Consider the following 12,765-nt stretch of genomic DNA (forward strand, 5'->3'; position numbering starts at 1 on the left):
GAACAGTGACCAGCCGGTCACTACATAATGGTCGCCCAGTCCAGAGCTGGGAACATGGGTTCTAAGTGGTGAGGGCAGGCAGTCTGAGTGGGGTCGAGGATAAGCTGCAGCATATGGAGTCAGTAGTAAGAGCAGGCAGGCAGTGGGGTGAACAGGAAGATTGAACTGAAAGATTGATGTAAAGGTAGGTTGAAGTGCAAGGTGCAATCTGACAGGGCAGGCAGAGGGGAGGGGCAGGTAGGGCAAGAGACAGGATATGGGCTTTAAATTGTAAAGCCGCTGGGGAGACAGTGGGGGCGTTGAAAACAGGAGCAAGTATGGGAGGCAGCCAGTGAGGACAGGCTTAAGATGAAACAGGAAGCTATCCAGACAATGATGTCAGACTAGACTAGGAATTGGTAGCGGGCAGTCTAGATTGGTGTGCAGCCAGTGTTGGGGGGGGGGGAGGGAGTCTGAAAAAACTGAACTGAAGAGAGGGTGGCAGGGGCCCGAAAACGTTTGGCAAAGCAGGCAAGGGGGGCGGTCGGCTGAGAGGCATGCAGTGGAGGGAAGAGACAATCGAGGGAGGGAGCAGGCTGCTGGAAGGAGGAAGGCAGACTCGGAGCTTGCGTTCTGTTGTGTTGACAGATTAATACCAGCGCCTGTACTCTTCCTGTCATTCTGTTGGCAGAATGCATGGGGGAGGAATGCCAGTGTGTTGCTGAGAAGGAGTTTATTTTATTAACCAGATAGATTAAACAGCTCTCTCTCTCTCTAATTACCAGTTTAATTAACCTTGGCACACCATTCGGGAAGCCACTTAGGGAGCCAGGCAAATCACTGCTCCTTGCCTGGGAGCGCGGAGCTCTCCTCGGCCTGTCCTGGGACCCTCCTCCTGTTAGCCTTACTGTTCTGGAGCCGCAGACTTCGGGGGGTATTCTGGGCAGCCGCTGACGTCAATGATGACACAAGGAAGACCTTGTAAATAAGATTAGGAGCTAAAAGAAGCTGACTGAGAAGGCTTATGTATTTAATCTTCTATTGTTTTTTATTTTTGTGCAGGGCAAATATAATCCAAGGGGATGTTAGAGCCCTTTACATAGAGTATACAGATGTGATATATTTACAGATTTACTGTGTGACAGTGGTTCAAACAGAGAGAAAACACAAGCATTTGACATTTCGGCACATGGGCACGGGTAAACCCTATATCAAATTCAAGTACTTTATTGTGTGTGATTACTTAAAACCGTTACAATTTTTGTTTAAAAAAATATATATATACGTACTGGTCATGTGTACAAAAAACAGTTTTAAAAGACTCAAATTGATACTAGAACTGCTAAAAAAGAAAGAGATGTGATAAAAATATCCTAATATTAATTAATTGCCTATGGCGTTCAACGCCTAGGTTGTCTGATCAATCATAACGTCTCTTTTTAAAATCTGGGGCGGAACAACTAGGCTTACAATTTCGAACAGCATTGGAAAAAAGTATAAACAGTTAATATTAGGCAAGAAGCAGTGTTCCAGAGGACAATACCGAATGGTCAAGGGTTTGTATGTTGAACCTAGGGCGGCATGACGGCGTTGCCAGATTAAGGAAGATTTGCGGCTCAATTTTTTCCCAACAATTTGGCCGCTCTGATAACAAATTTGGTAAAACGAATGTTCAACTTCGTATTGTCTGCGCTCAAGGCAGCTTTTATAGCCTGTCAACATGTACGAACTCCGAGTTTGATCAATTTGTCTCTCAATAAGGACCTTCTGTCATTAAGCAAAGTGAGACATGCGCAGGCTATGTGCTCCATTGCCTCAGAATGGGAGCCGCACTCCCTGCATTTGACACTGGCATGGGAGCGGCGCCATTTGGGCAAATTCTTTAAAAAAGGCCATTCACCCATCCTCGGGGCTATAAACTTCAGCTTCCAAAAAAGTGCAAACGTGCTTGATAAATAAGATGATTCGGCCCCCGGTTTAAAATCAGAGATAATAGCCCAGGTGTGTTTCCTTCTGGATAGTATTGCCCTATCGGAATGGAAAAACCATAGCCGGACGCTTCTCTTGATGACTGCCTTTAGCGCCGGCTGAGATGGATGTGTTCCCCAATATTTCTTGACACCAAGTAGCTGCAGAGAATAATCCAGATGATGTAAATCCTATAGGATAGATGAAGTTACATTTATTTATTTGTATATTTACATTTACGTTTTTGCATTTACAGAGGTCTTTGAAACTATTAATTTGATGTATTTCAGAGAAGGAGAAAGCTGTGTGTAGTTGTATTGGGTACCGCTTCTCCATTCGAAAGAAGTTAATATAGTCACTTCAGATGGTGGGCAGGAGTTTGAAAAGTAGGTGATTTTAAAAGAATTGAAGGGTGGTCATGCGTGAAGCTGAAAGGGATGTCCTCCCACACCTTCAGAGAAAACCCCAAGAACAGCCTGAGATGGCACACTTTATGCGCTCCTCACCCATGCATTTTGTTCCTTTTAATTCAATTTTTGGTTGTATTTTCTGGTGTTCTTCAGGATGGCAGTGGTAAATGGGATGGCAAAGTGGTGTGACTGGTCAACTCTGACAGGGTCCTCTACTGAACTATGCTTTGATTTGACAGTAATAAGAACCCGATTGGCTGCTGGAGAATGTGTGTTAGTTTTATTGATAGCTGCATTGAGTTGTTTTCAAGTATGAAGGACAACAAAACTTCTACTGCTGTATCCTTTGGGTCGCTCCGGGGGTCTGGTCATCAGAAGACAGTACGGCAGTGGTAGAGGAGTCAATGGGGTCTTCAGCAAAACCTCTGTTGGACCTTGTGGACGATGTTGGTCGCGTGGAGTTGTATGTGGAGTGCATCTAATTCGCGGCCTATGTAATATGGCAGCTGCCCATCCAGGGTTATTTGCTCTGTCTCTCTGTCACTTCTTGTATTCTTGTGGGATTGGTATGTCCATCAGAGGGTGTGCAGAGCGCGCAAGCCATGCCTCCATCAGGAAGCAGATGTCCTTGCCTGTTCATCAGTCATATCTGCAGTGGATGGTCTGATGACCATCACAGAGCAGCATTTCAAAAGAATGAACTTTAGCTTGCTTAGTTGCAATATTTTGATAGTCAGTTGTTCTTCACTCTGTTTTATGAGGGACAGGCTCCTCTTAGGAAGGCGTCCATCTTAAACGGACTGGCCATCAGTTATCGATACAGTGCGGGCAGCACTAACTCAATCAAGTCAACAGGCTTTTGTGCTGTGAGCAGAAAATTGCACCAATGTTGTAAAGTCTTATATAAAGGATACATAAATCCCGACCAATGGCGTGAGCATCCATCTTGTCTTATTTATTGGTCCAGAGTTGTCAGGTAGTGTGAATGGGATCTGAATACGCTCAAAATTATGCCACATACCTGATAAGAGGCCAACTTAAGGCTTTACAATTATACGATGTGGACAGGCACACTCATCCGATTTTTAAATGTAAGTATTATAGAGGTGGTCACAAAAAAGCATAGTTGAAACTTTTATTGACAATTTCTCTACTTCCCTCTCCCCTTTCCACTGCTTCTCAAAATACAAACGCAGGTAAAACAGCCACACGGATCTGGGTGTGTGGCTGGGGTTCTTGTTGGGGTGATGTTTTTATAGGTGGGGTTGTTATATAGAATATGTTTTACAACATGGTTCGGCTTTTTACATGCTTGGAGTGTAGTTCACACTGCGATAATGCTGAGGTCTGATTGGCACAATTGAAGAGTTGTTGATTTGAGTGCAGGTGGTGTGCAGTTATTGCTGTGATTTAGACATTTCTGTGGTAAAGTTCCTGCACGGATCAAGCTGAGGTTGGGATGTGGCTGGGGTACAATTCCTGTGGGAACAGTGGCGTAGCAAAGAAGGGTGGCACGAGTTTTGGGGGCGTTGGCGTCCCACCGCTCTTACCTCTGGCAGTGGGGTGGCAAACGCCAGAAACACCAGCACCCCCCTCCTCCCACTCGCTCTTATAGTCTGCCGCCGTGGGCGGCGAAAGCAGGTACCGCCACGGGCGGCACAAGGCCTAGCTACGCCACTGTCTTAGAATAAAGTTAGGATTTGTCTGTTTTCAATAAGTTCATTTTGAGATAATGTTGGGACATAATGTCACGGTTGGGAAGTGTTTGTGGCACTGTTCATGTTTGGATAATGTTTGCTTGGAAGGTGGGGTCAAGATACAGTTTGAACAGGTATGATATGGAAATTTTGGATGTGTCTAAGTCACAGTTTGAAAAATGAGCAAATGACTTAATACAGTTTGTAATCCAGAAAATACTATTTGAGTGTGAAAACGACACAGGGCCTTATTCGCAAAGGTAAATTTACAGTTTGGGTGTAAGGTTACTGTTTTTTGCTATTCACAAACTACGAGTGTAGTTTTATGTATAGTATCTTTATGACTGCAGAGAACTTCACAAATTAAAAGATAGGACTGTCTCTTCTGTTGTAAAAATGCTACACGCAAAACTACACTCATAGTTTGAGAATAGAAAAAAATTGTTAACTCACACTAAATGTAAGTGTACCTCTGTAAATGAGGCCCACAGTGTATACGTTATATAATATTAAGGCTTAGCTTTTTTTCACATCATGTTGAGCATGTTTGCTGTACAACTTCTGCTAATATAGTGTTGTGTTTGGATGTGGTCTGGGAACAGTTCCCTTTGGATATCTTTGGATTAGAAAGTTAGTGGAAAATAGTTCCTGCTGGAATTTTGTTGAGAGGGACGGAGCATCCGCATACCCCTAAGTAACTTGCATACCAATGGATGTTCACCTATTGTTTTACCATCTAAATGGGGATGACCCACAGAAATAGCAGAACAGAAGTTGTTAACAGTTCAATAGGGAAGACCCTGGCTGGCCAAATTAGGCAGAAAATTCACAATAATATGTAACACCTGCCCCAATGGAATCCATACTCCGTTCATTACACCAACACACCTAAATCGCCAAGCTGTCTCATATCACTTGCGCATAGAGGGAGCTCAAGATTGTGACAAGAAGAATACAGCATCCTGCGAAACACATGACACTTGTCAGCATCAATAGAAAGTCTCCATGTCATGAGGGACAAGAGCCCTTGAGACACCAGTGGATTTGGAAGGCCCATCGGTTCGGAGAGAAGATCCAGAAAGGGGAGATTCTGCACCGGTGGTGTGCAAGATAGCAACATTGCTACAGGAAATGAAGCCTGAGATTTCCAATAAGGGCTCACTAAGACAGATTTGCCTTTTGCTCCGTTACCTGTGAGAGTACCCTTTTAATCACCAAGAAGGGTGGAAATGCATACAGAAGACCTGTCATCAACCCCCAACTCTCCGAGTTCTTTGAAGCCAACCACATTCTGGACATCTCCCAATCCAGCTTCTGAAGCAACCACAGCACCTAGACCGCCCTCCTCACTGCCACTGACGACATCCACTTCCTCCTCGACCGGGGCAAAACAGCAGCCCTCATCCTCTTGGACCTCTCGACTCTTTCAACACCATCTCCCACCGCACCCTACGCAGGAGACTCCAAGATGCCGGCATACAGGACAAAGCCCTGGTCTGGATCCGCTCCTTCCTCATCGGTCAAACAAAGTGAGACAGACTACTTCGGTTCCCCTCAGAACCCACAGAGATCAGCTGCTGAGTGCCCCAGGGCTCATCCCTGAGCCCCACCCTCTACAACGTATACATGGCCCCACTCGCAGCCATCGTCAGGAGCCACAAACTCAACCTCGACACCCAGCTGTTCCTCTCCCTCACCAATGAACCCACAGCCATCAGAAATGGCTTCCACGACATGATGAAGGCCATCACCACCTCGATGAGAGACAGCTGCCTCAAACTCAATTCGGACAAGACCAAAGTCCTCATCCTGGGACCCACCCTCTCCGCTTGGGATGACTCCTGGTGGCCTGCTGCACTAGGAACACTCCCCACACACATGGACCATGCAAAAAAACTCAGCATCATACTGGACTCCTCGCTCACAATGAAACTCCAAATCAACGCCATCTTCTCATCATGCTTCCACATGCTTCACCACCGAATGCAGAAAGACGGTCCCCAACTGGCTCATCAGCAGAAGACTTGACCATGGCAATGCACTCTATGTCGGCGTCCGCCAGGAACTCCTCAGGAAACTACATAAAAATGTTCAAAACGCCGCAGTCAGACTGGTCCTTAACATTCCCCGCTGCAGCCACACCACCAAACACCTGCGAGAACTCCATTGGCTCCCAACAAAAGAGTCACCTTCAAGCTTCTCACACATGCCTAAAAAGCCCTCCATGATGCAGGACCAGCATATCTGAACCACTGCCTCTCATTCCACGTACCCACTAGACACCACCACTCTGCCCAAATGGCCCTGGCCACTGTCCCTCAGATCCGTAAGACCAGGACTGGAGCAAAATCCTTCTCCTACCACGCCGCCAACCCTGCCTCTCCACCACAGGCAAGCTCAGTCGTTGACCCAATTCAGGAACGATCTCAAGACTTGGCTCTTCGACTGAACCCCAGCGCCCCGACGGATCAGCAGCCCTGATGCCTTAGGACCCTCACGTGTGAGTAGTCGCACTATATAAACCATGATTGATTAAATGATTGGTCGTCCATGACAGGAGGGATGCATTGGAGGCGGCCACAAAAGGATACATCCTCCAAGAGTAAAATATCGAGAGATGCACATTCAGATGGGTTGCCATGAGATCGATTGAGCATGTACCCCAAAGCTGATTCAGCCCATGAAAGATTTGAAGATGAATTCGCCAATTGCTGGAATCGCATAGGAAATGAGAGCTCCAGTCCGCAATCACATTGGACTGGCATGGAATGTATTCCGCCGTCACTGAGATCAAACATTTGAGACAATACTGCCAGAAGTCTTTGGCAGTCTGCACCATAAGACGGGATCTCATCCTGCTCAGACGGTTGATATACCATAACACATTGTCCATTCGGAGAAGAATGCAACAACTCGTCTTGCGCAGGGATAGAGTACGAACCACTAAGGACTCCACCGAGAGCTCCAGACAATTGATATGGAAATACAACTCATCAGGGGACCACCTGCCCCCGTCTCCACCTGGCCACACCTGGCCCCCCAGCCCTTTCGGCTGGCATCAAATTCTATTAGCACCTTGAGAACCGAAGCAAAAATTGCTCTGCCGTTCCAGGCTTCCATGTAATCCAACCACCAGGACATCTCCGTACTGGCTTCCTCCGATAGTTCTTTTCACTCCGAATAGGACAACCCTTCCAAAGATGTAAGATCTTTAACCTTAAAGGGGCCCGGTAACGCAATGGACCCACAAATATCACCTGGATGGGAGACACTACGAGGCCCACCAGGCTAGCCAGGATCCTCAACGAGAATGTCAGAGAGGCAAGCGCTCTCCTGAACTCCTCCTTGAGGGAGTTGGGCCTTGACAGTATCCACTTGAAATCCCAGGAACTCTACAGTCTGGAAAGGAACCATAACTGACTTTTCTGAATTGATGACGAACCCCAGGTCCTGAAACAGTTGGACCATCCAAGAGAGATCAAGAAGAACTGTGTCTCTGTTCTGCGCCATGACAATTTTTTTAGATTTAGGACTAGCTAAAAGCTGTGACCTTTGTACTGATGAAACCCTGTGGATGCGTATCTGTCTGTACTACAGCCCTTTTCGAAAGTAGCGCTTGAATGTCGTCTATAAAACTGCTCTCTACTTGGAAAAAATGAAGAGGAGTTGGTTTCCTACCTTGCCAGTGGGTGGAGTAAAACACCAATTAGAACCTGTGAACCGTCTGTAGAACCCATGGTTCCTGACTGATAATCTCCCAATTGTGTTGAAACCACTGTATTTGCCCCCCCAACCAAGGCCTCACAGGTCAGAATAACTGACATCTGCATTTGTGGAATCAGCGGTGTTGTTACCTCCCCGATATCTGCCTCACTGGGTGTGTCCACAACCTCCTCTATAGCAGGTGAGGTAGAAGTTGGATGATCCTGAGAGGGCACCTCTTCCCCTCTGATAGTAACCTCTGGAAGTCTGGTTGAATAAACAACCTGGCGCCCAGCCTCGAAAGCGCCAGTCACTGGTAAAAAGGCCACCCTGGAACACATTATTCTTCGACGTCTGGGTCTTGTCCAAGGCAGAGAACATGGCAACCTACTTACCTAAATCCTTATCAAACTTGTCACCAAATAACAAGCCATTGGCTATAGTGTCAGCCTCCAGAGAGGCCAACTCTGACAGATTAAGATCAATCCTCATCAGAAATGATTTCCTGCGCTTGGTGGACATAGCACAGTTAGCGTTGCCAAGGAGCCACAACGCTCTTTGGGCCCATTTGAGAACTTTACTTCGATCCAACTGTGAATTAGCTTCCTTCGCCTGAACGGCAAACGCCAACATTTTTGTGCGAGGGCCGGAAAAGCAATTTATCTTGGCATTCATGCCATGCCCTATCTAGACCCTTTTTGGAGTCTTCAGCACATTTCTTAAGGAAGGTCACCATGCTGGGATACAGCTCAGGCTTGTCTGCCACTTTGCCAAGGAGAAATGGTCTAGTGCATTCCGACCTTAGGGTATTGCGCACCTTATGTTCAAAGCCCTTGCGTAGCCTGTCCTGAACACAGTGAGCCACCTCCGTACAGGGCACCCATTCAGTGGATCGAGGATGAACAATGTTTTCAGGTTCAAATAGCAGGTTCTTGGGACCTGCCGGTGGTAAATCAGCATTGTGTGTCTTGTGCTTGCGTTTTGACGCTGGCTTTGGATCATCCTTGGCGGTGTCTGAATCTGAAGGTGGGGAAGAAGATGACGAAGACAAGTGTGTCAGGATGGGAGTAGAACCCACCCAGCACCCGAAGGACCCTGGGGCGGGACGAACCCACACGCATGATCCCGAAGGACAGAGCCAGCAATCTGAGTGAGGACGTCCGAAGTAGAAGAGGATCCCCCACCTGAGGCTCTCTAGGCACAGCCCACATCATTGGTTCCAACATTGCTGGTGAAGAAGTCACTGCAGGACCCTCTTAACTCTCTCCATCCATAATGGACTAAGAGTTGGATGAAAGGCCTCAAAAGCCCGATGAGGGCCCGATTAAGAGGATCTAATACATAAGTATCAAGTGCTTCCACCAACCTCTCTTCTACTTGGTGCTCGTAAGGTACCTCTGAGTATTCCTCATATTCTTCTTCCTCATGAGAGAAGTACGCCATGCTGCTTAACTGAAATGCAATGAGGGGCTGGAAGAGGTTCAGGGGGGATATGAGCCCCAGAGCAGGCCTAACAGGCAGAAAAACAGGCACATATGGCCTAAAAGCCAGCTAATTTGAAGTGGAGGGAGCCACCTGCGTAATCCCAAGGGCAGAGCGTTCTTGAGTGTTTATTCACCCCGTCGGGTGTACACAGGGGATAGGAGCACTCTGAAATAGCACTAGTGTCAGAACTGGGTGTTTACAAGGCATCAAGCGCTCATATAGTAATTACATGTGTGTGTTACGGAGCAGGGTTTTCGCCACAGTGCATTCAATGATGGAAAGATACACCCTACTCCCCTGGTACAATCCTAAAATTGAGAAACAATGACTAATTGTATGATGCACACGCCATTCAAATCTATTACAGTTTTTCTTTAAAATCAGTCAAAATTGGTAAGAAGCATAAGAGATTTCTTTTCTTGCCTTCAATTGTTGTATTGTATTTTCCTCAGGTGACCTTCCATTAGCCAACACGTGTTTTGTCGTTTTGGGAGATATCCATACGACTTTGTCAGGGCTGGTCTGTTGAGAATATTCAGTAGTCAAACCTCCTGCCTAGGATTTCTCAGCATGGGAGGTCAGTAAGTCCGGCACTCCTGGGTATGTCTGAATCCGATATGTAGAACAGCCACAAATTCAAGTGGTTTACATCAAGGGACAGTGTTCCCGTCCAATGGTGCGGCAAATAGAGTCACTGTTTCTTTCATTGATTAGTTTTGACAGCAATATATACTGCCAAAGATGATCAGGGCTTGAAATAATGAGGTGATCTCTGATGCGCTGCGAGTACGCGTCTGAGAATGCTGCAATGAAATAGCAGCATGCAGCGTGTGAAGTCGATCGGACACTCTGAGATCACATATCGGCTATGCGTGCGTGCACGAGCAGAACTACAAAAAGAGAACTATGTCCTCACTCTGAGCGGTTGCTGCTCTACATCTCCACTCCATGCTGAAAGGTGACTAGCAGTCCTGAAATAAGAAACCCTGATCAGAAGCTACCCCATCACCACTACAGTTAATAAAAGTGCACAAAAAATTAGCGCATACATAAAAAAAATAAGGAAACTAAATTAAGGCACTTAACTCGGCTGCAGCAGCAAAGAAAGAGGAAGGACTATGGGGATGTCAGCATATATAAAAGGGAATGGCTCCTGTGATTGGACGGGACAATGGGCTTTTTGGGCTCATGGGTATGCAGTTTGGAGTTTTGAGTGTTTTGGCTGCTGTGAAGTTAACAGTAAAGAAAGAGAAGTATAATCCGAAGCCTCCGTTCCTGACATAGATTTCCCCACTGCAAAATGCTGGGGTTTAGGTATTGTTGCTTCCCACCCAGTTCTGGAGCACACAGATGACCACACCACGCACGGAGCACTGAAACACACGTCTTTATTCTTCAGCATGCAACCATTAACTGAACGCACTACGTCTTAGACTTTATTGACCGCACCCAGATACCTCCGAACTGATTACGTAACTTTGTAAATCGTCCGCCGAGGGCCACAAGGATCCTACTGCACATGATCACATGACACTACAGATATGATCTGGGAATCAATCCTGCTTGTATGACATTGTGGTTTGGGCCACAGTTACTTATGACATAATGTTGGGAATTGGGTGTGATAAGGACAGGTGTGGCGCAGCTGCCAGGGCAGCTGACGCCAGAGCGCGGGGCTCACGGTTCGATCCCCGGCGGAAGCTCAGCTCAGCACCATGTGAGTTCGGGCAATAGCTCACTTAATCTCCCTGACGGCCCCCAGCAGCTTGACACCCTTAAGGGGGTGGTATGTTTGCGCTTTACAAATAGGAATTCAAATTACACAGGTTCGGCTACGAGAGATAATTTGGGGTTTAGATGTTGTAGAGTTAATGCTCCTACTGACTCTGACATCATGTTGGCGTTTGAACGTGTTTGGGACACTCTGAGGGTCTGTATAATGTAATTACATAATGTTACAACAAAATCTCTCCCTCTCGTCTGCGTGTCTTTGTTTCTCTCGCTCTCCTATCCTTTTCGTCGGTCTGCTGTTTGCTCAGATTTTTATCTCTGGCTCATGATGACACTAATGTGACCACAATGGACATTTGCAGGAGTTTGCTTTGGTGCATAAAACGCTTGTTGTGCTCTTTGGCAGATATAGTCCTTCAGGAGAATATTAATTTAATGTTCCATTTTATACAAACTGAAGTGCTTTGCAAACGGAAAAAGAGGCAGGAGCCGAGTTGAGCGCCTGAAGCCGTGCAGCCTGCAGTGTCTGCACGGGGAGCGGCTGTGTCTGCCTGACCTGGCGTGAACCCCATTTCAGCAAAGAGTGGGCAATGGCCCTCAGACATGGGCCCCTGCAAGGAGCACACATGGGAGCCGTTCTTGTGCAGGATTGGGGCCAAAGAGATGGAGAAAATAGGTGGTAGAGCAAGTGAGGGGTGGAATTAGTGGGAATGTGAGACCGAATAAAGGGGAATTCAGTGAGAAAAGAAAAGGAGGAGGAAATAGGGGAAATGAGGAAGGAATAGGGAAGGAAGCAAGGAAGTGATGAAGAATGTAGAAAGGAATAGAGAAAGAAGGAAATGATGGAAAAGGTTGGAAGGAATAGGGAAAGAAGGAAGGGATGGAGAAGGTAGGAAGAAATAGCAGAAGACAGGAACAAAACTGGAAGGTAGGAAGGAATGGGGAGAAGGAAAGAGCAGTGTAAGGAGGCATGTCTTATTGAAGGTAGAGGAGGAGGAGAGCTAGAAGCAAGAATAGAGGTACAGAAACAGAGAGCACGAAAGAGCAAAAGTGAGAATAGAAAATGAAGACACAGTCAAGGAAGAGAGGGTAAAATGGAATGGAGGGAGTGTACTGAAGTTGAATTCTAGAGAGAAGAGAAAGAGTTGGCAATATGTTAAGAGAGGCGCGAAGCATAAGAGACAAGTTGATTTGAGAAACAAAAAGCAGTAAAGGCACACAAGAGAGAATTCAGGAAGTACCAACAGTCCACAGTAGTATAGACTGTTTCCTGTTGCAATCGTTAAAGGTTAGCGTGTGCGCAATTGGGCTGCAAGGCATTTTTGCAGACTATCCCACTATATTAGGGTCAGAAGCCGGCTTCAGTAGCATCCAATTTATATGCCAAATGTAAGCCAGGCCGGAGAAATACAGCACCATGTAAGGAGTTCATTTCTTCTTTTGCTTTGAAGATTCTACAGGCTGTTAACCCGATTAATTGCTTTGGGTGGATGGTTTGTGTCTTCCTCTAGACCAGAGCGCAGGAATACACAACAGGATTTTACAAATCATGAGGGAAGTTGTGGAAATCAAGGCCACACGCGATACCCAGAGGTGAGGGGGTGTCCCTGCAGATGGGACAAACGACCATCTCCATCTCCACCACCAACATCTTGTCAAACACAATGCCTTGTTGCAGATGACACACTTGAACCCACATTCATGGAATCCTCATACACTCGGCGTGAGGGGGCGAAAGTTCGACTCTTAGACTGCTATTCGCCATAACTTGGGGTTGTAAGAAGACTTTTTCA

The sequence above is a fragment of the Triturus cristatus genome, chromosome 7, assembly GCF_964204655.1.
Source record: "Triturus cristatus chromosome 7, aTriCri1.1, whole genome shotgun sequence".
NCBI lineage: Eukaryota > Metazoa > Chordata > Amphibia > Caudata > Salamandridae > Triturus > Triturus cristatus.